The sequence below is a fragment of the Stegostoma tigrinum genome, chromosome 16 (assembly GCF_030684315.1).
Source record: "Stegostoma tigrinum isolate sSteTig4 chromosome 16, sSteTig4.hap1, whole genome shotgun sequence".
Taxonomy (NCBI): domain Eukaryota; kingdom Metazoa; phylum Chordata; class Chondrichthyes; order Orectolobiformes; family Stegostomatidae; genus Stegostoma; species Stegostoma tigrinum.
Window position 1 is genome coordinate 29,212,106 of NC_081369.1, and position 27,954 is coordinate 29,240,059.

General features: G+C 40.4%; 1 protein-coding gene across 10 annotated transcripts in view; it reads left to right on the top strand.

Moving 5' to 3' along the window:
- Nucleotides 1–27,954, top strand: part of LOC125459639 (uncharacterized) — a 496,378-nt gene that overhangs the window by 367,126 nt on the left and 101,298 nt on the right. For 2 of the 10 annotated variants that reach the window (XM_048546249.2, XM_048546253.2), the window contains one exon: nt 24,351–24,399. The exons of the other annotated variants lie outside the window; for them this stretch is intronic. The gene's annotated coding sequence lies outside the window, so the exon portion shown is untranslated. The remainder of the gene's footprint in view (nt 1–24,350; nt 24,400–27,954) is intronic. 10 annotated transcript variants of the gene reach the window in all.

The window sequence follows — 27,954 nt, forward strand, 5'->3', positions numbered from 1 at the left end:
GTATTTCCTGTACACAAAAACCAGGTTGAATCCAACCCGGTCAATCACCTGCTCATTAGTTTACTCTCAATCATCAGTAATGTGATGGGAGGTGTCATCAACAGAGCTATCAAGCAGCATCGGCTTAGCAAAAAATGGCTCAGTGTCCTTTGGTTTGGGTAGTGCCTCATTACAGCCTTGGCTCACACATGGACAAAAGAGCTGAATTTCAGAGGCCAGGTGAGAGTGACAGCTCTTGACATCAGGGTTGGATTCGACAAAGTGTGGCTTCAAGGAGCCCGAGCAAAACTGAAATGAATGAGTATAAGGGAAAATATCTCCTCTCATTGAAATCATATCAGCCGCATGGGAAGAGGGTTGTGGTTGTTGGAGATCAGTCATCTACTTCAGCAATGAATGACCTTCCCGCCATCATTATATAAGATGTGGAGATGTTTATTGATGACCTCACAATATTCAGCACTATTCGTGACTCCTTAGATACTGAAGCAGTCCATGTGCAAATGCAAAAAGATCTGGGCAATATCCAGGTGTGTTCTGACAAGCGGCAAGTACCATACAAATGCCAGACAATGACCACCTGCAATAAGGGAGATGTTTACCATCACCTCTTTATATTTAGTGTCATTATAGAGACTAGACAATTTTATAGAGAATCCCCACGGTGTAGAAACAGGCCATCTGACCCTTTGAGTCCATACCAACCCTCTGAACAGCATCCTACCCAGCTCCATCCTCCTACCCTATTCTTGTAACCTTGCATTTCCCATGGCTAATCCACCTAGGCTGCACACTGTGTGCAATTTAGCACAGGCAATCCACCAAACCTGTACATCTTTGGGCTGTAGTAGAAATTGGAGCACGTGGAGGAAACCCGTGCAGACAGGGGCAGAATGTGCAAACTCCAGACAGAGAGTCACCCAAGGTGGGAGTGGAACCCTGGTCCCTCATGCTGTGACGCAGCAGTAGTTACCACTGAGCCACTGTACCACGTCTATCACTGGATCCCCACAATCAATGTTGTAGGGATAACCATTGACCAGAAACTGAACTGATGTAGCCACATAAATATTATGGCAACCAAGCAGGTCAGATGCTAGGAATCCTGCAGCAAGTAACTCACCTCTTGGCTCCTCAAAGCCTGTGACAAGGCACAAGTTAGAAGTGTGAAGGGATATTCCCCTCACTCGCCTGGGAGTGTGCAGCATCAGAAGCACTCAAGAAGCTTGACATCATCAAGGGAAAATTGCCCATTTGATTGTCACCTCACACAAACATTTACTTCCATTACCACTAACACTCAGAAGCAGCAGTGTGCTCTATCTACCAAAGTGCGCTACAGAAATTCACCATGGCCTCTTAGAAAGCAGCTTCCAAACCCATGACCATTACTAGCCAGAAGGACAGGAGCAGTAGATACATGGCAACACCACCACCAGCAAATTTCCAACTAAGCCACTCACCATCCTGACTTAGAATCATGTCAGTGTTCCTTCAATGTCAATAGATTAAAATTCTGGAATTCCCTTCTGAACAGAATTGTTGCTACATCTACACCGAATGGACTGCAATTGTTCCAAGAAGACATTCACCACGAACTTGTCAAGGGCAACTGGGGTGGGCAACAAATACTGACACTGTCAGTGACATCCTCTTTCCATGAAAAAACAGAAAACAATTCTGGTTCCTAGTCAGATTCCAGATCTTGCACAACATTATCAGATCTCAACACATTTGTTGGAATGTAACTTACCTGATACCAATGACATTTTCACTTGATCACGACTAACTGTTTTGATAGCTTTGATAGTGTTGCTTTCCATTTTTTTGCAAATCTTTAAAAGTAAATTCATATATAAAAGAGTCGACACAGCCAAAGCAAGCCAAGTAATACATTAATATCACACTGAATTAAGCTCAGGTTGTTCATCTGACACTTTTCAGCAAATATACTGTATATCAATTGCTTTGCTGTTAAAGTAAAGATCAAGCTACCTTTCAGTTTTTGCTTTGTTATCAGCTCGGTGTTATCAGTCTTCTGTGAATGGTTGAAATGTTCAAATATTTCAACAGCAATTGCTGACTCAGTGGCAAGCTGCATAATTTATTCTACTTAATGTTGGTTTCAAATTTGTAATCAATTAATTGGCACTGAGTTTAAAAACATTCGTCAAAGGCAGGCAGAGAAATTAAAATTAAATCTCACGTTAACATTTCTCATTATTCTCTGCTGTTGGGTTCTCTATAAAGGTCAGTAGGATGGAGATGAAAAGAAGAGTTTTATAAATGTGGATGGATAAATATTTTTAAATTGGCTTGATTACCTTTGGGATTAGGGAGTATTAATATTGCCTCAGAGGTTTAAATGCATGGGGGAAAGTCTCTGAAAGACTGAATTGTACAGAGTCAGGGGATAAAGTGGCTTTAGTGGACAAAATTACCTGCCCTGCTTGGACTGAGGGTCTAACCTCAATTATTAACAAAATGATGAAAGGTGTCAACAACAGTGCTGTCAAATGGCATTAATACAACAATAAACTGCTCACTGAGACTCAGTTTGGGCCCACTCAGCTCCTGACTTCATTGCAATCTTGCTCCAAACATGAATGAAATAACTAAACACAAGAGAAGTGAGGGTGATAAAATGTGAGGCTGGACGAACACAGCAGGCCAAGCAGCATCTCAGGAGCACAAAAGCTGACGTTTCGGGCCTAGACCCTTCATCAGAGAGGGGGATGGGGAGAGGGAACTGGAATAAATAGGGAGAGAGGGGGAGGCGGACCGAAGATGGAGAGTAAAGAAGATAGGTGGAGAGAGTATAGGTGGGGAGGTAGGGAGGGGATAGGTCAGTCCAGGGAAGACGGACAGGTCAAGGAGGTGGGATGAGGTTAGTAGGTAGATGGGGGTGCGGCTTGGGGTGGGAGGAAGGGATGGGTGAGAGGAAGAACCGGTTAGGGAGTCAGAGACAGGTTGGACTGGTTTTGGGATGCAGTGGGTGGGGGGGAAGAGCTGGGCTGGTTGTGTGGTGCAGTGGGGGGAGGGGACGGACTGGGCTGGTTTAGGGATGCAGTAGGGGAAGGGGAGATTTTGAAACTGGTGAAGTCCAGTGAGGGTGACTGCACTTGACAGCAAAGCTGTAATTAACCGAATGTGGCATCAAAGAGCCCTAACAAAGCTAGAGTTGACAGGAATTAGGGGAAGGCTGACTCATACCACATTAAAGTAAATGGTTGTAATTGTTGGGGGTCAATCATTTCAGTTCCAGGGGACTTCTGCAGGAGTTCCTCAGTGTAGTGTCCTTGGCAAAAATAATTTGAACTGCTTCAACAACATCATCGTTCCATTAAAAGGTGGGAATAAATGTCAATGTGCACTGATGGTTGCACAATATTTAGCAACATTCATGCCTCCTCAGATACTGAAGCAGTTAATGTCCAAAACCTGGACAAAATCTGAGACACGCTGCAACTCTCGAGGTCGTTGTTGTACCTGAGCCTTGGAGATCCACACAGGTGATAGCAAATCGGAAGGAATGCCGGCTTCCTCCCTAACAACACAGTGGCTCTATCTGCACCAAATAGACCACAGCATTTCAAAAATGCAGCTCACCATCATCATCTCCTGAGCAGTTATGGTTGGGCAATAATTTTGGTCCAGGATGTAACACCCATATCCCATGAATTAATTGTTAAAAAATTTGTAAATGGGTATTTGTTCAGAAGCAGGGAACGAAAATCTATTATGTATGGCTGTTGTTGCGCAGAGCCAGATTGATAAAGCTTTCACAAAGCATTATAATGTTTCAAATGCAGTTGTTCTTTTGTTAAGGGCGGAATAACCCAAAAAGCAAGGAATGGGCTAAGTATTCAATAAGCACTTGATACAAAATCCTTCTACCAACTTTGTCATGTTATAACACCTCCTCCAACACCAATGCAGACACACTATTCTGGAATAAATAATCAGTTAATCTGCAAGGTTTTAACTGTGTGAAGAATGCAGAAATGTTGATCATGAGAATCTGGATCAGATGAAAGTGGCTCCTCTCTACGAAGAGCGGAAAAACCAATGCTCTCTCTGTTAAGATGTCCAGAGGACATGTTAGACATGAATCCTCATTGCTGCTGAATGGGTGATGGGCAGTTCTACATTGATCAACAGGATTCGTGTAATATTATTGGACAAGTATCCAGTCAGCAATCCACTTCATCCTGTGCTACATGATGCAATCATTAAAAGGAGCTGGCAGCACAAAGTTGGTATGCTATCTACCTCAATCAGATTATGGCATGTTTCAATTTCTTATCATAGAATCCCTACAGTGTTGAAACAGGCCCTTTGGCCCAACAAGTCCACACCAACCCTCAGAACATCCCACCCAGACCCATCCCCCTATAACCCACCTAAGCTAGACATCCCTGAAAACTGTGGGCAATTTAGCATGGCCAATCCACCTAGCCTGCACATCTGTGTGGGAGGAAACTGGAGCACGCAAAGGAAACCCACGTAGACACGGGGAGAATGTGCAAACTCCACACAGACAGTTACCCGAGGGTGGAATCAAACCCCGGTCCCTGGCGCTGTGAAGCAGCCACCAGCCAAAGGCTCTGCCATTGACAAAAGACCTTCATTAATATTTCTCCCTAGTTTCGCTACATCTCATCATTATTCGGGTATACCCTTTCATCTTTGCACCCTTAATTCCAATGGATACAAATTTTGACATCTTTGTCAGAAACCTGGTTTAAGGACAGACAATGATAGAGTGATAATATCACGCATAAGCCAGAGGCTTAGGTAAATACACTGTGAATTAAATTGCAAAAACGTTATGAATTCCACAATGGTAGATGGTGCAATTTGATTAATTTATAAATGTGGAATTATGGAAGGTAGTCTCATTGGTGATTATTAAATCATTATTGATCATTATAAAAAGCCATCTTGTTCACTGCTGCTCTGTATCAAATTTGCAGTCCTTACCTGGTTATTAGGATTGTATCTGACTCCAGTCCACATCAATGTGGTTGACTCTTATATACCTTAGTAAGTCACACAGTTATATCACTTGCTATGAAATCAAAGAAAAGGAATGAAATAGGATAGATCACCCACGGTTGAATGAGGCACTGAAAATGACAGTAACACCCATAGTCATGTCAACTTTGCAGTCAAAAATGGGTGTGAATGATATTGCCAAAAGCCTTCAGACCTATAGATGAAGAGGTGATGTGCCTCTTTGCGGTAGAAAATGCCTAAAGCCTGAAGAAAGCCACTTAATTTTCTCTCACCACTTGCTGTAAGCTATTGCAGTTCAACCAATAAGTCAGAGACTTTACAGTTTGGGAACCAGTCACTCTGTACCTTCTGCAAGGAGATGAAAAGTATCCAGAAAAGTGAGATTAAAGAACACGTTCTGACAAGCAACAGAATCATCCCAGTAAATCCTATGGGGAGGCATCATTAAATTGAATTCCTAATTTGTCCCTCCAGCTGTAGTGGGAGTTTTTTTGTCTGTTGTGTATGTGGGGGAGATTGATAAGGATGTGAGACTTTTAACCTCTTGACTTATTTGTCAACAGTTCATAGTTGTTTACCTGTAGCTAGAATCTATTTATCAGTAATAAATAGTAGTTGTTGTTAAATATAGAAATGTGCTCCTACTTTTTGTTAACCTGGGTCTATAAAGACTGCAAATTGGGAATTTTGCATACTCTGAAAAACTCTTTAAATTTCTGACAACTCCAAGAATCACAGGTCTGATGAAGTCACAGGATTCAAAACATTAACTCTACTTTCTCCCCATAGATGAATTTCTCCAGCAACTTCTGTTTTTGTTCCAGGAATAGTGGGGTTTGTGAGGGATCATTATCATATTGCAGTTTATTGGACCTTACCATCTGTAAAGTTAGCAAAGCCAAGCTGGTATTTGGGAAAAGAGGTCATGCAATAAGAATTTCTCTGAGTTACCTAACGTGGCATTGGAAGTTATAGATGCCTTCATTTTATTCAATGTCACACGATATGCTTTACCAGAATTTTTAATAAATGTTAATGCTGGGCTGAAAACTCAAGGGCTGCAAAATACCTGAGATGCTGAACAGTGTATACTTAGGCTCATTACAGGCTTCGGGAATATTTAAATTGTTAACCTTTCTCTACTGAACAAAAGTATTTTGACAGCGCAGTTGTCATTGAGCATTCATTGAGTGGACACACTTCTGGGACAAGGAAAATTTTAAAATTAAGGGTCGTGTCTTCACTCACTTCTCATATGTGGCATTTCTGTCTTTATTTGCAAATTGTTCAAGTGGACTTGAATCCTCAGTGACTGTATTTAGGAAAAAGTGGTACCTGAACATGAAGCAGATGCTTTGATACGTTCTTCCTAACTATTGTGACATTGCCAGTGTGTCATGCAGTATTTGATGGGTAATGTGTAAATGAGCTAATGTGGTGGAGCTGACATTGCACTCTCAAGTTACCCTGAAACTTGTAAACCAGTGAAATTGAACAGAGATAATAAAATGTGAGGCTGGATGAACACAGCAGGCCAAGCAGCATCTCAGGAGCACAAAAGCTGACGTTTCGGGCCTAGACCCTTCATTTGTGCTCCTGAGATGCTGCTTGGCCTGCTGTGTTCATCCAGCCTCACATTTTATTATCTTGGAATCTCCAGCATCTGCAGTTCCCATTATCTCTGATACTAAATTGAACAGAGAATTAGATTATGAGCTCAAGTGGGCCACTTGGAATGACATGGAATTTGTATTATTTCTCTTCTAGAAAATTTGGGTTTTGATTCAACGATTACCTAAAAAAGGCAAATCAATATGCATTTTGCAAAGAAAAATGAGGTAAAACTTCATGTTTACCACAGGTAGGTAGGGGTTTCAGCAATTCTACCAAAATTCAGTCTTTGTTTTTGCAAATAAGGTTGTGCTTTAGAATAAAATTTTATTTGCTGCTAAATGGGCAGCAGGGTCTACTGCCAAACTATAAGCCCTGAACAGCAATCAGGAACATTACTTCCGTGGTGATGTCACAGTTGTTTACCAATAGCTAGAACCTATTTATTTGTAATAAATAGTAATTCTTCAAAACATTGGAAAGATTTTGAGATCCCAACCTGGGATTAGTATGGACCAATAGAATCATAGTCCATGATCTTCGCAAGAACCAATTGCTCATTGGTCGGCAGGCCAGCTTGATGACCAACAGGTATCAGTGAGAATGACATTGAAATCAAGCTCTTAATGGGTGAGGTCATCAGTTTGAGGATGATTTCTATTCAGAGCTGTGGGTTTCATGTGACTAAACAGGCCAATTTTTCGACTGCAAATACTTAGATACATCAGGTGTCCCATGAGATGGTGGAACCCACAAGCTAGTGTGGTAATTGTCCCCTCATTGAATTCAGACAATGGGGCAGAGGCATTGCTGGAGAAACTTTTCAAAGGCTGGATCTTTTTCTAGCTCAGAAGTATCATGACAGTAACTGCTCTGTACACTAAGACTTTTGTTGACTTGTGGAAGGTCTTCATTGTCAAGCATTCACTGCTGTCACTTGTAGAAGATTGAAGTGGTATAGTGAGTCTTGGTCTTGAACCTCCTCATCAAACGTCGCCTTTTGAGAGCAGTGATTGGTAAGGAATAGGAAATAAGCAATATATTTCAGAAATTCTCCATCAACAGATACAAGAAGTTGGATATTTGACTAGCCAGGTCTTGCTCGATAAGCATTTTGTTTAGAGAAAAAGCAGGGACAGGCCATGCCTTATATCTGCAGAATTGAAGAGATCGAGAGTGTTTTACGAATCTGCTACAAAGTGAATGATAGCACCAGGTTCATTTACATATCATTGGTAACATATATCTGTAGTGGACAGTTTCGCTTGGAGGTGCTTAAGGTTAAAGAGTTTTCCATTTTGGAGAGCAACTGCTCTTTGAGGAAAATAACTATTGTTTTGGGGAATACCACACAACATTGCTATATGCCAGTCTAGATTTTGAAGGCATTTCAGATCCCCACTCAAGACAATTGCAGTCCTAGCATCATGAAGTATTTGTAAGATTAATGATGAAGATTCTTGGATGTTCAGATCTCTGGAGAACAAACCATAGAGCCTTGTGGTTTACTGAATCAAATGCTTTGGTCAGGTAAATAAATGCAAAGTTTCTTTCAGCATTTCTATCGATGTTCTTGGCAAAAAAAAATCATGTCAGATATTCCTATGGATAATCAAAGCCATCTCTGCCTCCAGCACAATTTCTTTGCCGTAGGAATTTGGAGATTGAGGAGAAAGCTGGTCACAATTTTACATGCTACGGCCGACAGGAAAATATCTCGATAGTTTTCACTGCACAATTTATTTTTATCCTTGAAGATAATAGATACTTGCAATTGTTACATTCTTGAAATTAAGTGGTGGGGGGAGTTTACTTTTCCTCTCAAATCCACTGGGCACAGAATGAATGCGTAGATTCTTGATATAAGCAAAAGCTTTGAGGTCTTAGCTGGAGTACTATCAAGGTTGTGTAGCATGTTGTTTTTTATTTGCATGACTGCTTGATGCACTCTCCCTATGTTCATTGTCCACCATTGGATTCTAACATAGGATAATGGGTGATAAGAAGAATAAGGGGTAAGCCATTCGGGACTGAGATGAGGAAGAATTTCTTCACACAGAGAGTTGTGAACCTGTGGAATTCTCTATCACAGAATGTTGTTGAGGCCAGTTTGTTAGATATATTCAAGAGGAAGCTAGACATGGCCCTTGTGGCTTAAGGGATCAAGGGGTAAGAAGAGAAAGAGTGGGATACTGAAATTGCACGATCACCCATGATCATATCAAATGGTGGTGCAGGCTCGAAGGGCAGAATGGCTTACCCCTGCACCTATTTTCTGCATGTCTACGATAATCTGGTGAATAGCCAGTGTGATTTAATGTTTGAGAGATATTGAAAACATTTTTTCCATGCTTGAGTGATGGCATTATCATCATTAAGGAAAGAGAAATAATTGTGTCAGCAAAATAGATTTTGTCCAGATGAACTTGGCCTCAAAGGTGCCTTTCATGTCATGGTGGTCAGTGCAAAGAGAAAGCAATGAATGGGGAGCATGGGATACTTGGTGTAAAACCTGAGCAAATAAAGCTTGAGAGAAATTTGTGAGACAGGGAGTCATATAAAATGGTCACATCAAGAGGTGATGACATCAGATGGAGGAAGAGACAGAGTCACATAACAATGTGATTAAGGAAACATATGATCAGGGGAATTATATGGAAAGATCTAATAAAAGAAGAAGCAGCTGGTCGAGTGAACTTTCTGTAACTGTATAAATTACTGCTCAAGTGTTGTACTGGCAGCATCCCCATGATCATTCATGAGAGCAGGACCTCTCATTGCATGCTCATAATGAATACAGATTGCTAGTTCTGAACATGACATCTGATTTTGGAGTGTATTCAGGTATCAGGGAAAGCCCTCATCTTAAGTGTGTAAACAAGGATGCAATATGCTACATCTGGACAGTGCTGGTGAGGAAACAGATCGAGGAATGATCATCTTTACTTTATCATTTGTAGTTATGAAAGATCCACATTGTAATCACGGGATTGGTAACTGAAGTGGATATCAGAGAACCAACGACAGGAGACCTGAGTGCCAAGTTTGTCTCTGAGTACAGGTTCTGAGTTGAGAAAAGTATGCAGAAGGCTATGCTAGAAAACCTCAATGCAGAACTGAGAGCTGCCGGGGTTCGTTAAAATAATTGCCTGACAGGTAAGCTTGAATCAATGGAGGAAGGTGGCGGTAGTGGATGGTTCAGAATCACTGTAGCTTGTGGCCCAAGGTTAGGGACCTGATTGGTAGATAACAAAATCCTGAGGTAGCATATGATTAGATTAGATTAGATTCCCTACAGTGTGGAAATAAGCCCTTCAGCCCAACAAGTCCACGCCAATCCTTGGAGCATCCCACCCAAACCCATCCCCTTATAACCCACACACCCCTGAACACTATGGGAAATTTAGCATGGCCAATCCACCTAACCTGCACATCTTTGGACTGTGGGAGGAAACCGGAGCGCCTGGAGGAAACCCATGCAGACATGGGGAGAATGTGCAAACTTTACACAGACAGTTACCTGAGGCTGGATTTGAACCCGGGTCCCTGGCGCTGTGAGGCTGCAGTGCTAACCGCTGAACCACCATGCTGCCCCAAAATGAAGGATAAAGTAACAATGATTATAATTAAGTCTTACTCTCAGGTCAACAACAAGTGGGCATAATCTTAAAGTGAAATGCAGGAGATTTAGTGGGGATTTGAGGAAAAGCTTTCCACTCAGAGAGTACTGAAGGTTTGGAATGTGTCCACTGAAGAGTAGCTTAGGTGAAAAAGCTCACAATGTTTTAAAAAGTACTTGAATGAGCACTTGAAGTGTCACAACATTCAGGACAATGGGGCCTAGTGCTGGAAAGTGGGATTCACGTCTGTATGTAGTAGTATACTTTTGGCAATACAGACTTGAAGAGCCAAAGGCCACCTCTGTATTATATGTTTCTGTGATACCTTGGACTCTGTTGGTGAATCCACAAACTTACCAAAAAGTAGAAACAAGTTAACTATGGGTTCATAGGCAAGTACATGAATAGAAATACATTTCAGAAAACAATTAGTAGAAATTACCTTGGAAGCACCACAGTAGTCTAGAAAATAGTTGGAAAAGTCAGAAAGAATAACAAACTTGTGATTGTGTGTGTGTGGGTCTCTGCTGGTGTGTTTAATGAAACCATTCTCTGTGCAATATTTGTGTGTTTGCATGTTCTTGAATGGTTAGTGGGTATGAGATGCTTCTGAATGAAGTTGGACTGTTTTTCTCTCCTTAAAAGCCCAAGCTGTTTGTTTCAGCCTACATATGGGATAATTGCATTCATTTCATATGCATGATATTTGTGTGTTTTTATTTGATTTGTAATTTTGGATTAAAGGGGAAGCATAATTTACTTTGAAATATTGATCCAACAATTCTAAGTTGGGTTGGACAGATCTGAGTTAAAAAGCTTCCTACACTGAAAATTTTCTGGCCCTTGCACCAGTTCTCAAAAGACCAAGCAGAATTCATTTTAATTTTGGATGTTTCAAACTAATTAATTTAATTTTGGGTGTTCCAAACTTAATAAGTTCCAAACTAATTGGAACTTATTAAAAACAAGCATTTTTGGTGATCTGACTGCCAAAAGAACTAAAGGAAATGGAGAAGTTTGCAAAGACTTGATGATAAATCTAAAATCCTATAGGCTATAAGGCTGAGAATTAATAATTAATTAGATGTAAGAACTGAAGTTACCAAGTTAGAGTAACTTTCAACATGATTTTAAAGTTAAAACACATTGGCACAATTATGGATGAAGTTCTAAGCTTTAAGTTCGAACCTTTCAGACCATAGTTAAAGAAGAAACTGTGCAAATGTCTTAAAGTGCAAGCGAATACAGTACAGGGAGCACAATGGAGCAACAAAACCCACTAGCTGTTGATAGACAGTTGTGTGTGCGGCCAAACAATCTTTGCTGTAAACAAACTGACTGGCCTGTATGTCGGTTGGTCTCAGATAATGATTTCAAGGGCTAATTTAATCCAGATTCCAGAAGTTGCAGCATTAACTAAACCCCTAAAGTGAAAGGTATGCAAATCAATATACACATGAATAGTAGGTACACATTTGGTGTGTGCATGATTTCAAAATCATCTTGAGGCAAGTGAGGACATATGTTACCTTATGGGGAAACATCATGAAGAGATAATTTTAAATCTCATGGGGCAGCAGGACCACTAAAGAAGTAATGATAATTAAAGCTGAAATTCACTAGAAGATCATTATCCCAGTTCAGCAGAGAAATACGTGGAAAGGTAAACCGGACAGTTAACTATGTTCAAGTATCTAAGAAGTTAAATAGAGCTCCCAGGATAGAGGTGCCTGATAAGAGTTAGAGATGTTCAATGTACTGGATAAAGTAAAAATTAACAGACATCTGACTTATTGAGCAGATCTGGATCTAATGCACTGGATGTAATGAAATTTGAAAGGTGCTTGATGCACAAAGAATTGCATAGCAGTGCATTTGACAAACTGCAGAGTGCCCAAAAGTAAATGTGCCTAACAGATTGGCCAATTCGGAAGAATTGGACTGGGGCCTTGGGGTGTCTATCACAATCTTCATTTTGGATAAACAGTCTGGTAGGAACAGTGGAAGGATCAAAGGAAGATTAAGGTGTAGAAATATTGGTTGCAGTTGCAATTTTATAAGGGGGTAAAAGAGAAGTTTGTTGCATCATATTTGGCTCTGCTGCATAGAGGGGGAAGGAGTAAAATGTGTGGGAATGCAATTTTCACAGGGCATTCGGTTATAATGGGATTAGACAGACATTTCTGTGGCTGCAAACAAGCGTCAATGATGTCATATTGCTTCCCTGGTATGAGGGTCAAGGATGTCTCAGAGTGGCTACAGGACTTTCTGGGGAGAGGATACTATGTGAAGTGAATTGAATTGGCTGAAGACTGGTATCTGTGATGCTGGCGACAACTGGCAGAGGCTGAGCTGGATCGCTCACTTGGCAATTCTGGCTGATTATTGCTGTGAATGCTTCAGCTTTATTTTTTGCACTGATGTCTTGTGCTATTGCATCATTGAGGATGGGGATATTTGTGGAGCTATCTCCTCCAGTGAGATGTTTATTTTCCACCACCATTCTCAATTGGATGTGGTAAGACTGCAGAGCTTAGATCTGACCTATTGGATGTGAGATCACTTAGTTCTGTCTATCACTTGCTGTTAATGCTGTTTACATGCGAGTAGTCCTGTTTGGTCGCTTCACCAGGTTGACACTTCATTTTCAGGTATGGCTGGTGCTGCTCCTGGCATGCCCTCCCACACTCTCCATTCAATGAGGTTTGGTCCTGTGGTTTGTTGGCTTATTGGTAGAGGGATTGAGTTCTGGAGCTGTGATGTCATGCTGCAACTGTACAAAACGCTAGTGCAGCCTCATTTGGAATATTGCGTGCAGTTCTGGTCGCCCCATTACAGGAAGAATGTGGAAGCATTGGAAAAGGTGCAGAGGAGATTTACCAGGATGTTGCCTGGTCTGGAGCGCAGGACCTATGAAGAATGGCTGAGGGACTTGGGTCTGTTCTGATTGGAGAGAAGGAGGCTGAGAGAAGATTTAATAGAGACATACAAGATGATCAGAGGATTAGATAGGGTGGACAGTGAGAGTCTTTTTCCGAGGATGATGACTTCAGCTTATACAAGGGGGCATAGCTACAAATTGAGGGGTGATAGATTTAAGATGGATGTCAGAGGCAGGTTCTTTACTCAGAGAGTGGTAAGGGCAGGGAACGCCCTGCCTGCCAATGTAGTTAACTCAGCCACATTAGGGGCATTTAAACAGTCCTTGGATAAGCATATGGATAATGATGGGATAGGGTAGGGGGAGAGGCTTAGGCTAGTTCACAGGTCGGCGCAACATTGAGGGCTGAAGGGCCTGTTCTGCGCTGTATTGTTCTATGTTCTATGTTCTATGTTCTATGTAATGGTTGAGTGGGGGATATGCTGGGCCATGAGGTTACAGATTGTGTTGGAGTACAATTCTGCTGCTGCTGATGGCCCACAGCGCCTCATGGATATCTAATCTTAAGTTGATAGGCCTGTTTGAAGCCTGTCCCATTTAACAGGGTGATAATGCTATGCAACATGATGAAGGGCATTTTCAAAGACAAGGTGGGCTTTGTCTTCACGTGCTTGTGCAATGTTCACTCTTACTGATACTGTCATGGACAGAAAGATCGACTGACAGCAGATTGGTGAGGATGAGGTCAAGTATGTTTTTCCAACTTGTTGATTCCTTTGTTTCCAGCTGCAAACCGAGTCTAGCAGCTATATCTTTTAGGATCAGATCAGTTAAATCAGTAATCCTGCTGCTGAATCGCACTTCGTGATCAACAATCAAATTCCCCAAAGTACATTCTGGACCTTTGGCACCCTCAATGCTTTCTCCAAGTGTTCAACATGGAGGACCACAGTCATCAACTGGGGGAGGACGGTATGTGGTAACCAGCAAGAGGCTTCCTAGCCCATGTTTCACCTAATGCCATGAGAAGTCATTGTGTCCAGAAGCAATGTTGAAGACTCTCAGGGCAAATCCCTCCCAACTGTATATCACGATGCCACCATCTGTCCTGGTGGTGGGACAGGACATGTCCAGGGATAGTGTTGGTGGTGAGATCACCTGTTCAGGAAGGGAGAGAGACAAAAATCAGGAAACTATAGGCTAGTTAGATCGACATCTGTCATTGAGAAACTACTTGAGTTTGTTACTAATGAAAAAACATTTAGAAAGGCCTCATGCAATCAAGTAGCATCAATGTGGCTTTGTGAAGGGAAATAGTAAGACCATAAGCCCATAAGACATAGGAGTGGAAGTAAGACCATTTGGCCCATCAAGTCCACTCCGCCATTTAAATCATGGCTAATGGGTATTTCCCTGGACTCTTCCCGTAACCCTTGATTCCTTGTGAGATCAAGAATTTGTCACTCTCTGCCTTGAAGGCATCTAACATCCCGGCCTCCACTGCACTCTGCGGCAATGAATTCCACAGGCTCACCGCTCTCTGGCTGAAGAAATGTCGTCTCATTAAAGTTTTAAATTTACTCCCTCTAATTTTAAGGCTATGCCCACGGGTCCTAGTCTCCCTGCCTAACGGAAACAACTTCCTAGCGTCCACCCCTTCTAAACTATACATCATCTTGTAAGTTTCTATTAGATCTCCCCTCCACCTTCCAAACTCTAATGAGTACAATCCCAGGATCCTTAGCTGTTCATCACACGTTAAACCTACCAGTCCAGGGATCATCCGTGTGAATCTCCGCTGGACACCCTCCAGGGCTAGTATGTCCTTCCTGAGGTGTGGGGCCCAAAATTGGACACAGTATTCTAAATGGGGCCTAACTAGAGCTTTATAAAGCTTCAGAAGCACATCGCTGCTTTTATATTCCAATCCTCTTGTGATAAACGATAACATTACATTCACTTTCTTAATCACGGACTCTACCTGCAAGTTAACTTTAGAGAATCCTAGAAAAACACTCCCAGATCCCTTTGTACTTCTGCTTTACGAATTTTCTCACTGTTTAGAAAATAGTCCATACCTGTATTCTTTTTTTCCAAAGTGCAAAACCTCACATTTACTCACATTGAATTTCATCAGCCATTTCCTGGACCACTCTCCTAAACTGTCAAAATCTTTCTGCAGCTTCCCCGCCTCCTCAGTACTACTTGCCTGGCCATCTATCTTCGTATCATTGGCAAACTTTGCCAGAATGCCCCCTGTCTCTTCATCCAGATCATTAATAGACAAGGTGAACAGTTGCGGCCCCAACACTGAACCCTGCGGGACACGACTCGTCCCCGATTGCCATTCCAAAAAAGAGCCTTTTATCCCAACTGTCTGCCTTCTGTCAGACAGCCAATCCTCAATCCAAACCATATTTGACAAATTTGCAAGAGTTGTCTGAGGGTATAGTTAATAAGGAATCTGAAATGGGATATAGATATAGTGAATGGGCACAATCTTAACAGGTTGAGTTTAACACAGCCAAGTATGAAGTCATGCCCTTTGGTAGGAAACATCAACAGGCAGACTATTGTTTAAACGGAGAGAGACTCAAAAAAATCAGTACGAGAAATCTGGGTGTTCCTGTGCATAAAACACAAAATGTTACCATTCGGGTGCAACAAGTATTAAAGGAGGTAAATGGAATTTTGGCCTTTCTTCCCAAGGGATTTTGAGTTTAAAAATAGGGAGCCTTGCTGTAACTGGGCAGATTTTGGTGAGACCACACCTGGAGTACTGTGCCGAGTTTATTCCCCTGTATTCTAAAATGGATACACTATCTTTGGAGGCAATCCAAAAGGGATTCACTGGGCCTGTTCCCGGGATGAAGCGCTCGGCTTATGAAAACAGTTCAGATCCTTATTCTTTACAGTTTAGAAGAATGAAGGCAAGTCTTATTAAACCTTTCAAGATTTTGAGGGTGAGTGATAATGGGAACTGCAGATGCTGGAGAATTCCAAGATAATAAAATGTGAGGCTGGATGAACACAGCAGGCCAAGCAGCATCTCAGGAGCACAAAAGCTGACGTTTCGGGCCTAGACCCTTCATCAGATGAAGGGTCTAGGCCCGAAACGTCAGCTTTTGTGCTCCTGAGATGCTGCTTGGCCTGCTGTGTTCATCCAGCCTCACATTTTATTATCTAAGATTTTGAGAGTGTTTGGCAGGATAGCTGTCACAAAGATGTTTCCATTGGTGGGGGAAACTTGAATTGTTGACAGACATGTAAAATAAGAGGACACAGTTAAACTTGAGATGAGAAAGAACTTCTCACTGAGGGTAATGAATTTTCTAACCTGGGGAGTTATGGAGGCTAGATCACTGTGAGCGGAGATGAATTTTTGAAACATTGGGGAATTGACGGTTATGATGAGCTGCCATGAAAGGGAAGTTGAGAGCTGATGCAGAGCAGCCAGGACAAGTACAGACACATGATTCTGATGTAGGCACTGATCAAGGGTCAAAAGGAAATATGGTAAGGGGAAACTTATAAATGTAGAATTGGGGATACTTGGCGTGAAAGCTAACCAGTTACAGCTTGAGCTAAGATAGAGTGTGAGACAAAGTCATATCAAAAATTGAATCAAGAGGGTTCGAGATTGGGGAAGGAAGAGACAGAAAGCCACTTATCAATGCGATTAAAGAAAAACATGATTGGAAATAAGGTGGAAAGATCGAATTAAAGACAAAGCAGCTGATCAGTTGACCTTTTTGAAATTATACAATTTTATTGTAATTTATAAATTGACAGTTTAACGTGCATTCGTCAAACCCTATAATTATTCACAAGTCGGAGTTCTGCTTGCATGCTCATATCTAATGACCATTATTCATTTGGACAAGACATCCAACTCTTGAGGTATTTTTGAGTATCCCAGTGGTGATGGTGCTCCAGTCCTATGGTTTGTACTCAGACATTGAGTGGAGGTGATTTCATTTGATCCCACAGTGATGGAATTGAGTTGGGTGTGTGAAGATTTTCCAGATTGATTATGAGATTATTATTTTTTTTGTTCAGGCTGTTTGAGGTTTGAGATTCTTCCTCAATGAGTATACAAATCTCAGAGACTGACTACCTGGATAAGTGCAGTCTCCTGTCACACTGATTCTCTGATATATCTGAGTACTTTATTCTTTAGCAATGCTGAGAGTATGGCCATTGTCTTCATGCTTAGTGGACTGCCCTGTGATAGCTTCTACTGCCCCAATAGATAGGAAATCTGCTTAGTGATCCGTGAGCTAATTTCAAGAACTCCGCTCAGCTATATAGTTCATTACAGGCCCACCTGATTGATCAGTGTAGTCATGACTGGCTCTGCTGTGTTGCCACTATCTTCAAATGTTCCTGATCCATGGTTTAATTTTGGTACCCTAACTGAAATTTTGGACTGGCTTTCGATGAGCTGATAGCAAGCTCATTAACAAAAGTAAATGACTGAATCGAGCAGGTTGCTGGGCTCCACGTTCTCCATTCTGGAATAAAATCACTGGCCTACCTCTACACTTGTTTCCATTTGGAATGGCAAATCTGCTCTAAAACACACAAACAAAAGTCATTATTCCATTAGGTCATCAAGACATTATTTCCTGCTTTGAGCCCTTAAGTAAATGCTTTGTAAGCAAGAAATGAGTGTGCAGGGAATTTAATTATCTTCTTCTTTCGAGGAATAAAAAGGCCGGTCTAATTGCTGGTCAGAAACAGCCACCTAACTATTCTCATCCTATTTTACAGCACTTAGTCCACAGCCAATTACATACTTGTTAACTGTTATGAGGATTTCCCTGTCTCCCACCCTTAGACAGTGAGTTCCAGATTCGTTACCACCTTCTGGGTAAAAATGTTTTTCCTCATATCCCCCCTAAATCTTCTGCCTCTTATGCCATCTGGTCTTTGGTCTCTCTATCTAGGAGAGAGCTTTCTTCCTGTCTACCCTGTCTATCCTCCTCATAATTTCATGCATTTCAACCATGTCCCCTGTCAATCACCTCTGCTTCAAGGAAAAAAACCTCAGTCTATCCAATCTCTCTTCATAATTGAAAATCTCCAGCCCAGGCAACATCCTGGTAAATGCCTTCTTAATCGTCTCCAGTGCTATCACATCCCTCCTACGATATGAATTCCAGAACTGCACACAATACTCTCGCTGTGGCCTAACCAACATTTTATACAATTCCAGCATAACATCCCTGCAGTTAAACTCTATGCCTGAACTAATAAAGGCAACTTTATGTCTTCTTATCCAATTTATCCACCTGTCCTGGTACCTTAGGGGGTTGGTGGACCTGCACACCAAGGTCCCTCTGATCCTCAATGCTTCCCATCATCTTAACATTCATCACGTATTCCCTTGCCTAAGTGTGTCACTACACTTTTACGCAGATTGAATTTCATTTGCCACCGATCAGCCCTTCCAATCAACCCATCTATATTGACTTGTAGTCTAAGGCTTTATCCTCACTATTTACTCCCTCATCAATTTTTATATCATCTGTGAACTAACTGATCAACACCCAATATTCAAGTTTAAATCATTTATATTAACCACAAACAACAATATTGACCTCTGTGGGACTCCAATGGGCACCGACTTTACATTGGGAATAAAAACCTCTCAACTGCCACCCTCTGCTTCCTGTCACTCAACCAAATGTGAATCCAACTTGCCAAATTTCCTTGGATGCCATAGACTCTTCCCTTCTTAACAGTCTTCCTCACAGAACCTTATCAAAAGCCTTGCTGAAGTCCAAGTAGACAATATTGAATGTATTGATCTCATCCACAGACCTGGTCACCTCTTTGAAAAATTCAGTCAGGTCTGTTAGACATGACCTTCTCTTAACAAAGCCATACTGACTGTTCTTAATTAAACCCTACTTTTCCAAGTGCAGATTAATTCTGTCCCTCAGAATTGTATCCAATAGTCTCCCCACTAGTGAGATTAGAATGATTGGCCTGTTGTTTCCTGGTTTATCCTTTGCTTGCATTAACTGTCCTCTAGTCCTCTGGCACCTTAACTGGGGTTATTTCCTCCCTTTCCTCATTCAACAGCATGACATACATTTCATCTGGTCCTGGAGGTTTATCTACTTTTAAGCCATCCAGACAACTCAGAACCTCTTCTCTAAAATGCTAATTTCTTTCAGTATATCATAGACCTTGCTCTGATTTCTGTACTCATATCATCCCTCGCACTAGTGAATACTGAACCAAAAGTATTCATTCAGAATCCTACCTGCATCCCCTGGCTCCACCCACAAATTACCACTGTATTGCTTAATGGGCCCTAGTCTTTCCCTTGTTATCCTTTTACCCTTAATGTACCTGCAAAACAACTTTGGATCTTCCTTCATTTTACCTTCCAGGATCTTTTCATATTCCCTTTTAACTCCCTCTTAAGTTCTATACTCCTGAAGGGCTTCCACTGTTTTCACCCCTTGATATCTGCCATAAGCCTCCCTTTTTTTCTTAATCCAAGGCTGTATATCGCTTCCTGGTCCCATTTTTTAAAATGTAACATATTGTCCCTGTACTCTTCACATATCCCTCTTGAATGCATCCCATTGTTCTAAGATGGATTTACGTGAAAGTATCTGCTCCTAGTCCACTCTGGCCAAATCTTACCTGCTGAGCTCCTTGGCAGAAACAGGAGCTGCTTGGCCAAACTATGCCCTTGCTGGCTTAGTGACCACGCTCATCAGCATTCTGCTGACTGCTGTCCCATCGACTTTCCTGTAATGGACTCATCTGCGAGCTAGTCCTCAGCTCTATTGGCATACTAACTATCTATTCACCCAGCATGGCTCCAGTCCACAGAGGTTCAGTGACTCACTGCACGTATATCCAAACACAGTACATGTCCTAAGCTATACTTTGTTCCAAACTCTGAGCTGTTAACTGTGAGTGTTATAATCCCAGCTGATGTTATTACTGGACAAGTCAATTCCTAGACTGAAATCTTCACTGAAACACAAGCATGCAAAGCTGGTTTCCACATAAAACAGAAGTCTATTATACAAAAGAAAAGAAATAAATGGAATAAGCTATTTACATATTTTTCATTTATACCTAGGAATTGTCTTATTTCCCATCCCAGCCACTGATTTTCTCATTCCGTATGGCTCCTACATTGAGCCAGTACAGAAGCAGCACCTTTCCAGCTTCCCATCAATAGGCACAAAATGGTTTTAAGAGGAGCATGTTGGTTGAGGTCAGCATGTTCTACTTCAACCTCTGGCTGAGTGCCCTGAGAGTGTATGCCCAACAATTGGTTAAATGAGCAAATACCACTAACTTTGTGCTTCTTGCCTCATTGACAATGGGCAGATTCCAAACAGTAATATCTATGCCTGAAACCAGGTCAGGGACAGATTTTTATCCTTAGTTTTTTTTTCTAAGAACAGGGGCACTGCTGGCAACATCAAAGATGACATTAGTTCTCATTGAGTTATTTGTTGAAATGATGAAATACTTTGAGGAAGTTTAACTTTGACGTTGAGATATGCCAAGAAAAGGTTGAGACATGTATAAGTGATGAAATATTGGATTTTGCTTATGTGCTATTTTGAAAAAGTGTACACATAAAATGGGGACTAGTTAGCACAGCGGCTAAAAGACTAGTGTGTTTTTTCAGAGTAAAGCCAACAGCATAAATTCAATTATTCTTCTGCCTTAGCTGTGCTAGGAATGTTGCCTCATCCCCTGTCATTCAAAGTGAAATTGTAATGAGCCAAAATCAGATTACCCAGAACTCTAGTTGCTTCAAAGTTGTCAGCCACTCCCAAGAGTGGACAATGAAATCCAATAAAAGAATGTCCCTGATAAGTTAAAGAACTGGACAGGTAGCTTCAAATTAGCCAAACTCATGTGTCAACAAATCCAAACGTAGGCCACTCTACAGCATAAGTCAGGGGCTAGCCATCATTTCACATGGAGGTCTCACTATGAAAACTGTAAGCATGGCTGAGGAGGCCAGTGATTCTGAAGAGTCTAATGAACACTGACGTTCCTATTTATCAAGCTGGAACCACGTCATCTGTGGATACGATCTCGGATTTTGCACCTCAGCACAAAAACCAAAGAAGTTGGTTGGCTGTATTGGTGACATGGAGGACCATATCAAACTCATTCAAGGACAACACGCTAAGCAAAAAATTATTTCTGAATTTTTCCAGCACCAGCACTCAACACTTTCAATGTATTTTTTCACTGTACAAGCTCAGGCCATAGTAAAGAGGGAACAAATTAAAAATAAAAACACTTTTTACTGATCTATTGCTTTGTTTTTTTCAACATAGAACACTCTTGTAGGCAAAACTAGGTTCCATAGTGACCTCCTTAGCTTTCTCATAGATCCATTTGACATGAAGTTGTGAGTGGGCCCTTGCAGTTTGATTTATCATTTTCCCTGTCACCAACTGTTTCTCTCTAATAGTTCCTGGTACACATAGCTGATTATTTACCTACCTCCACAGGTAACATACATTAATAGTTAAATTATTTGATCAGTAGTTTCTTGCTTATGTATGGAAAATATAACACAGGAAATATGTACAATCACTTAAGGCAAACAGCAGTTGTGAAAGTGAAGAATAAATGCCATTGGGGAGTGTGAGTTTTCAAACTAGAGACTTGCATTCAGCACAAACTGCATGATTATCTAATGTACACACCTTATATTTATCACTCATGTTATGACACACAAGCAGTAGAAAATAAAGCATTGAAGTTGACCCTAAAATGCAAAACCATTGCTAAGAAAGATGAATAGCCCATTAATTAAATGGCGGCCACCATGATGTATATTACTTTCAACTTGTATTGTAGCACGTTTGATCATTTGAGTAAATATATGGTTACGTTTGTACCATAGATGGCAGATTTGTAAGCAGGAAAATTAAATCATTTACATTTTTTTAAAAAATGTTTACTCCCATTTAGTGGCGCCAGTCTAAGCAGAATGCAGAAGCTTTATTGCAATACAAAAGATATCTATTTCTTTGAAAGATACCATCTGCCCTGCTTTAGAAATAAATCTGTCATCTCAATAGAAGATAAATTAATTGACCAAATTACATATACTTCTGCATAAATACACCTTGCTTCTCTTCTCTTGCTCATTTTAAAATTGAATGTATCATTTCTTAGTTTATCTTGTCTGTCTTTACAAACTGCCCTGCTATGTGGGGAAAATTCATATTTCTCAGTGATAAAAACAAAACAGAATGTAAACAGTTTATCTTGCATTCTGTGATTTGCATTTTACATTGTAAATACTAATCTTAGATTCTGTCTCAGTTGCTGCTCTGTATTTCAATCAACTCTCCGTCATGATATTAAGTAGATTGACTGCTGAAAGATGCTATAAAGTACAATACACCTTACATGGATATTGACAGCAGTTGAAGTCAATAGCTGTAAACTATTGACTTGAAGGCTTCAAAAATGACCAAAACTGAGTTGCAACCCCAAAAAAAAACAAATGTGCTGTAAATTCTGTGAATTCTGAAGGTTAAATGGTTACCTTACCTAGGGAAGATATTTGTTTGTTTTGGTGTCAGTTTGCGATCATGTTTAATTATGTGATAGTAGTGGGTGCAATAGAATTGAAATCACTGGCTACTTATCAGTTGCTGCGGAATTTGGTGTGAAAATTTTCTAATGTGTGCTATTGGAGCAGTGAATATTACCGTTTATGGAATGGAGGTAATGTACTTTAATTTTGCAACACATCCCTACTATTGATCATTGCAAACCTTGCTGCCTTTACAATATTTTTGTTCTTGTCGATATTTGTTCTTTGTTGAGAATTTAAAATTTAATTTTAAGTCCCAGGGTGTAAATAGATAAAGAAGTATTGGACATTTTGAGTTGTACAGCAAACCATCTCCTGCAAATCTGAAATCGTAAGCCAAACATTTAACAGACCTGCCAACTCTTGGGAATTAACTGCAGTAATCCTGATTTCTCAGGCAAGCTCACATTATTCACTAGCATATTGCTTTGTGAAGCCAAGCATCTTGGTGAAGTTGCCTCTCACAGGGATTTCCATTTTGCTGTGTCACTGTGATTGCTTGAAACTCTCCGTGCAATTCCCATTGATGTCAGACAGGTTCAGATTCATCTTGAGAGATTGGTTAGTACACAGACTGTGATTCTTACTCTGAAAATTGAACTCTTCCCTTCTTCTCTTCAGGCCTTAGAACACAGAATATTAGTTTTGAGTTAAGACCAAACAGTGCAATTATAACCATCATGGCACCTCCTCCCTACCCGACTCTCTCCTTCCTACTACATTACTCCAGGCTTACTTTATATCTTTAAATATTGAACTTCATCAACACCAGAGCTTCACACCTCCATATTCTGATTTCTGCCGACCAGTTGTAATTTGCACTGTGGACATGGTCCTTCTCGGAAAGTGCCTTAATGCTAGATGTAAAGCAATCACTCCCTCTCTCTGAATCAACGTTAATGGGGTAGAGAGGGTTTAGCTCCTAAATAATTTATATATCTGAAGAAGAGAAAAATGCTGGGCTGTAGGGAGAGGTCAATTGAGTAGAACAAGTTAAAGAGCCATTATCTTTTTTGGATTATAAGCAGAAGTTTAAAACAGATTTTTGCAAAGCATTTCAGGGGCAGTAATTTTATTTTTTGGAAAGAGCTCTGACCTGTTAAAGCTTAAATAAGTTACTGATGAGCTTTATAAGCCAACCATCAATCCATATTGTTGCATGTTCTGACAAAAATAATTACCTCACGATTTTTGCACTAAAGGTTTTGATTTTTAAGGATTTATCTCTTGATTTGTGAGACTGAGGAGTTGACACATCTGTTTAAGGAGTCAAGATGATGTCAGGAATGCATCAGTCATGACTAGAAAGAAATGGATCTCACTGTAATTATTTGTGATCACATGTTGGATAGCTCCAACAGAGCAGCCAATAATTACAGATGATCATGCCTGTATTTTAAAAGCTGTAATTTCTAATTCTTCTGTTAATTGTGTTTTTCTTGTACTTTATAATTTTGTTATTTTCCATCTCTGATTCTTTGTCAAGGCTTATTTCTCTCTTTTTCTGCCTTGCCTAAACTTCTTGTGCATTTTCTTTGATGCCTTGACAGGATTGTATTTGTGAACAACATATTTTTCCTGAATTTCCCCTCTTCTTCTCATACAGGCTGCTTTTCTCAGTTGCTGAAGATGTAATCCAGCTGTAGGCAGATTCTGTAAGTAAAGAAAAAAAAAATCAAACCAACTTGAAGTTTGGTGACCTAAATGCTGCTATTGATTTTTCCCCCCCTATAAATGTATTAACGCTAGCCTTCAAACTTTGTTACTAAGGGAAATATGATTTAATTTTAATGCAACGAGCACTCCACTTGTGAACTGAGACTGACCCTAAAGCACCATTTGGCTTAATGAGTGCTGTTTAATGAGGGAAATTGATTGGAAACATACCTTTGTGTAGTGACAGATTATGTGCCCTAGTACCATGTACCTGGGTAATAGTCCCATTTAAAAGAAAAGGTTTGGATAAATGTAACTTTTTAACTTCAATTTTCTACAGAATATGGGGTGATAGGGAATCAAGCTGGTGCTGAATCATGCAATCAAAGATTAACTCGTATTTGCTGTTTCACTAAGTGAAACTGATTACAAATAATAAGTGAAAACTTTAAGATAGTAAAACAGCTAAGATGATCTTGATAGCCAAACTGACAAAAATCTTGTTAGTAAGGAAAATGAATTGTCAGGTAAATATATTGATAAGATGTATGTCAAATTAGATTTTCCATGCATGGATTTCCATACATGGGTGCAGAGAAGGTTTACCAGGATATTGTCTGGTCTGGAGGGTTTTACTTATGAGGATAGATTAGGTAAACTCAGATTGTTTTCATTGAAAAGACAGAGGCTAAGGGGCGACCTGATAGAGGGCCTACAAAATCCTGAGAGGCATAGATAGAGTGGAAAGGCCAGCTACAAGTGGGCACGGCTTCAAGGTGACGGGGCAAATGTTAAGGGGAGAAGCCGGGGGAAAAGATACTTCACATAGACGGTGGTGGGTAGCTAGAATGCACTGCCAGTGGAGATGGTGGAAGCAGGTACATTAGCAACTTTTAAAGCATATTTTGATAGATACATGAACAGGAGGGAGACAGAGGGATAGAAACCACGCATGGGCAATAAACAGTCGGTCTAAATGAGGATTAGGAATCAAGGTAGGCTTGGTGGGCCAAAGACCCTGTTCCTGTGCAGTGGTGCATTGTATTTGTAGTTCTGAGAAAATAGAAATGAAGATGTTTACATCTTTACCTCCGTCGAGTGATAGCAATGTTGCAAACTTATACGTTAGTCATTCCTAGAGACACATCATATGTAATACATGTGAATAAGAGACTAGGTTTGTGTGACTTACAATACATTATCTTTTAATTTAGAAAATGAAGTTCAGAAATGTAGAGGTTAATGACAGACTCAAATGTGATTTGGATTCAGAGAATTTGGTCAGCCTGACGACTGAGCTGAGAACTATGGCAAATTTGAATCCGCTATCAGCATGATTTTTTGAATGTATCCCTAAATATTATTAAATGTGGTAACTTCTTCATAAAACTGTGAATGATAACCTTATATTTATTGATATTTTTAATCAGCCTGTTCTGAGATGATGTTACACATCTCTGGAGCAGGTGAGAGTCAAACATGGGCCTCCTGGCTCACAGGAAGAGACACTACCACTGTACCACAAGAACTCAACCTTGTATTCCATACCTTGCTTTGTCTTCAGGAACAGCTGAGATCCATAAGACCATAAGACGTAGGAGTGGAAGTAAGGTCATTCGGCCCATCAAGTCCACTCTGCCATTTAAATCATGGCTGATGGGCATTTCAACACCACTTCCCTGCACTCTCCCCCGTAGCCGTTGATTCCTTTTGAGATCAAGAATTTGTCGATCTCTGCCTTGAAGGCATCCAACGTCCCGGCCTCCACTGCACTTTGTGGCAATGAATTCCACAAGCCCACCACTCTCTGGCTGAAGAAATGTCGTGTCATTTCAGTTTTACATTTACCCCCTCTAATTTTAAGGCTGTGCCCACGGACCCTAGTCTCCCCGCCTAACGGAAACAACTTCCTAGCGTCCACCCCTTCTAAACCATACATTATCTTGTACATCAATAAATACAATGATGGATGTCAATTACTTTTCAAAATAAATCATAGTATTTAAATTAGGTAGTGTTGTATAACATATTAATCCTGTTGAAGTAAAGCCTACTTTAGGATTTTTAATTTGTAATTTCTAAGGATCCAGGCCAGACACAAGACATTTACTTGTATAAATGTTCACCTTTCCAAACATATTTATTTTATGGAGAATGCAACAAATTATAATGTGAATTCTTTGGAATTGGATAGTAACCATGCAGTTAACCAAATAGGCATTGGTCTTGCTTTTATATTAGTGCAAAGATGGGTGTATTTTTACCTGAATTAAACTTCAGTAAAAATACAGCTCTGGCTTAGCTTTGAGGGGTATTTATGTCAGTGTTAATGCTATGTAAAAACCTGTGACAACAATTAGATTACATTAATTCATCTTGTAAGGATGCATCAGGGTGCATCTTGGTGTTACAGGTGTCTGGAAGATCTATTCCCCTGAATGTCACTGTTCTAAGCTTCAGCTTTTATAAATTGCTTTTGGCCTCTTCATTCAGGAACACCGATTCTCCCTAAAAAATGCACTTTTTCTATGAAACTGTGGCATAATTGCCTGAATATGTCATCAACTCCTGAACTGTATGTTCCATAATAATTTTACTGATTTTGGCCTGATGCAATTGGGCATATAAAGGCTCCTTTTTTATATATACACTTCATACTCAGCTAGCAATATATACCATTTAACAAGATCTTTATATAATGATGGCAAATGATTATTAACTGAAAACATTATTGACTGAAGTTGTTTTCAATGAAAATACATTTCTACGCTGGTCAATTTTAAAATTTTGCTCAGTTGCTTAATACATGAGCAAGTGAATTACAAAATGAGATTCAGCCAGTTGATATGGTGATGTCACAAGCACTTCTGCGATTTCAAATTGACAAGAAGCTGTGACTGTCTCTATTTCATGACCTTCTGCTTTTATTATTTGGTATTATCTGTAAAATTAAAATCCTATCGCCCTTTGAAGTTTCTATTCTTTATTGGCACCAATATCACATAAAATTAACTGACCTAAACCATGCACTTACCTTTAAAAAAAAAGTAAATAACTCAGACACCAGCAATGAAAATAAGCAAAAACCACAAAGTCAAGAACTAACAAATATGAAAATGATAGCAGTTAGAAACTATCATAAAGCCAACCAGCCAAATTCTTCAATATGCTTTTTCAATATTTTTGGGAGTTTGTACTGATGTTCAACCAACTGAGGTACAGTCCCCTTAATGTTAGATCTATTGCATATTAAAATGGAAAATGTACAAACTTCATACAGACAGTTGCCTGAGGCTGGAATCAAACCCAGCTCCCTGGTGTTGTGAGGGAAGCAGTGCTAGCCACTGAGCCACTGTGCTGCCCTAATTGTGCTCCAACACAATCTGCAACTTCACGACCCAGCAAATTCTCCAGTCAACCATTACCATCAAGCCGGGTACAATGGAGAGTGCAGTAGTGCACGCCAGGAGCAGCACCAGTTTTTTTTCATTTGTTCACAAGACTGGTGCATCATTGGCCAGACCAGCATTTATAGACCATCCCTAATTGGCCAG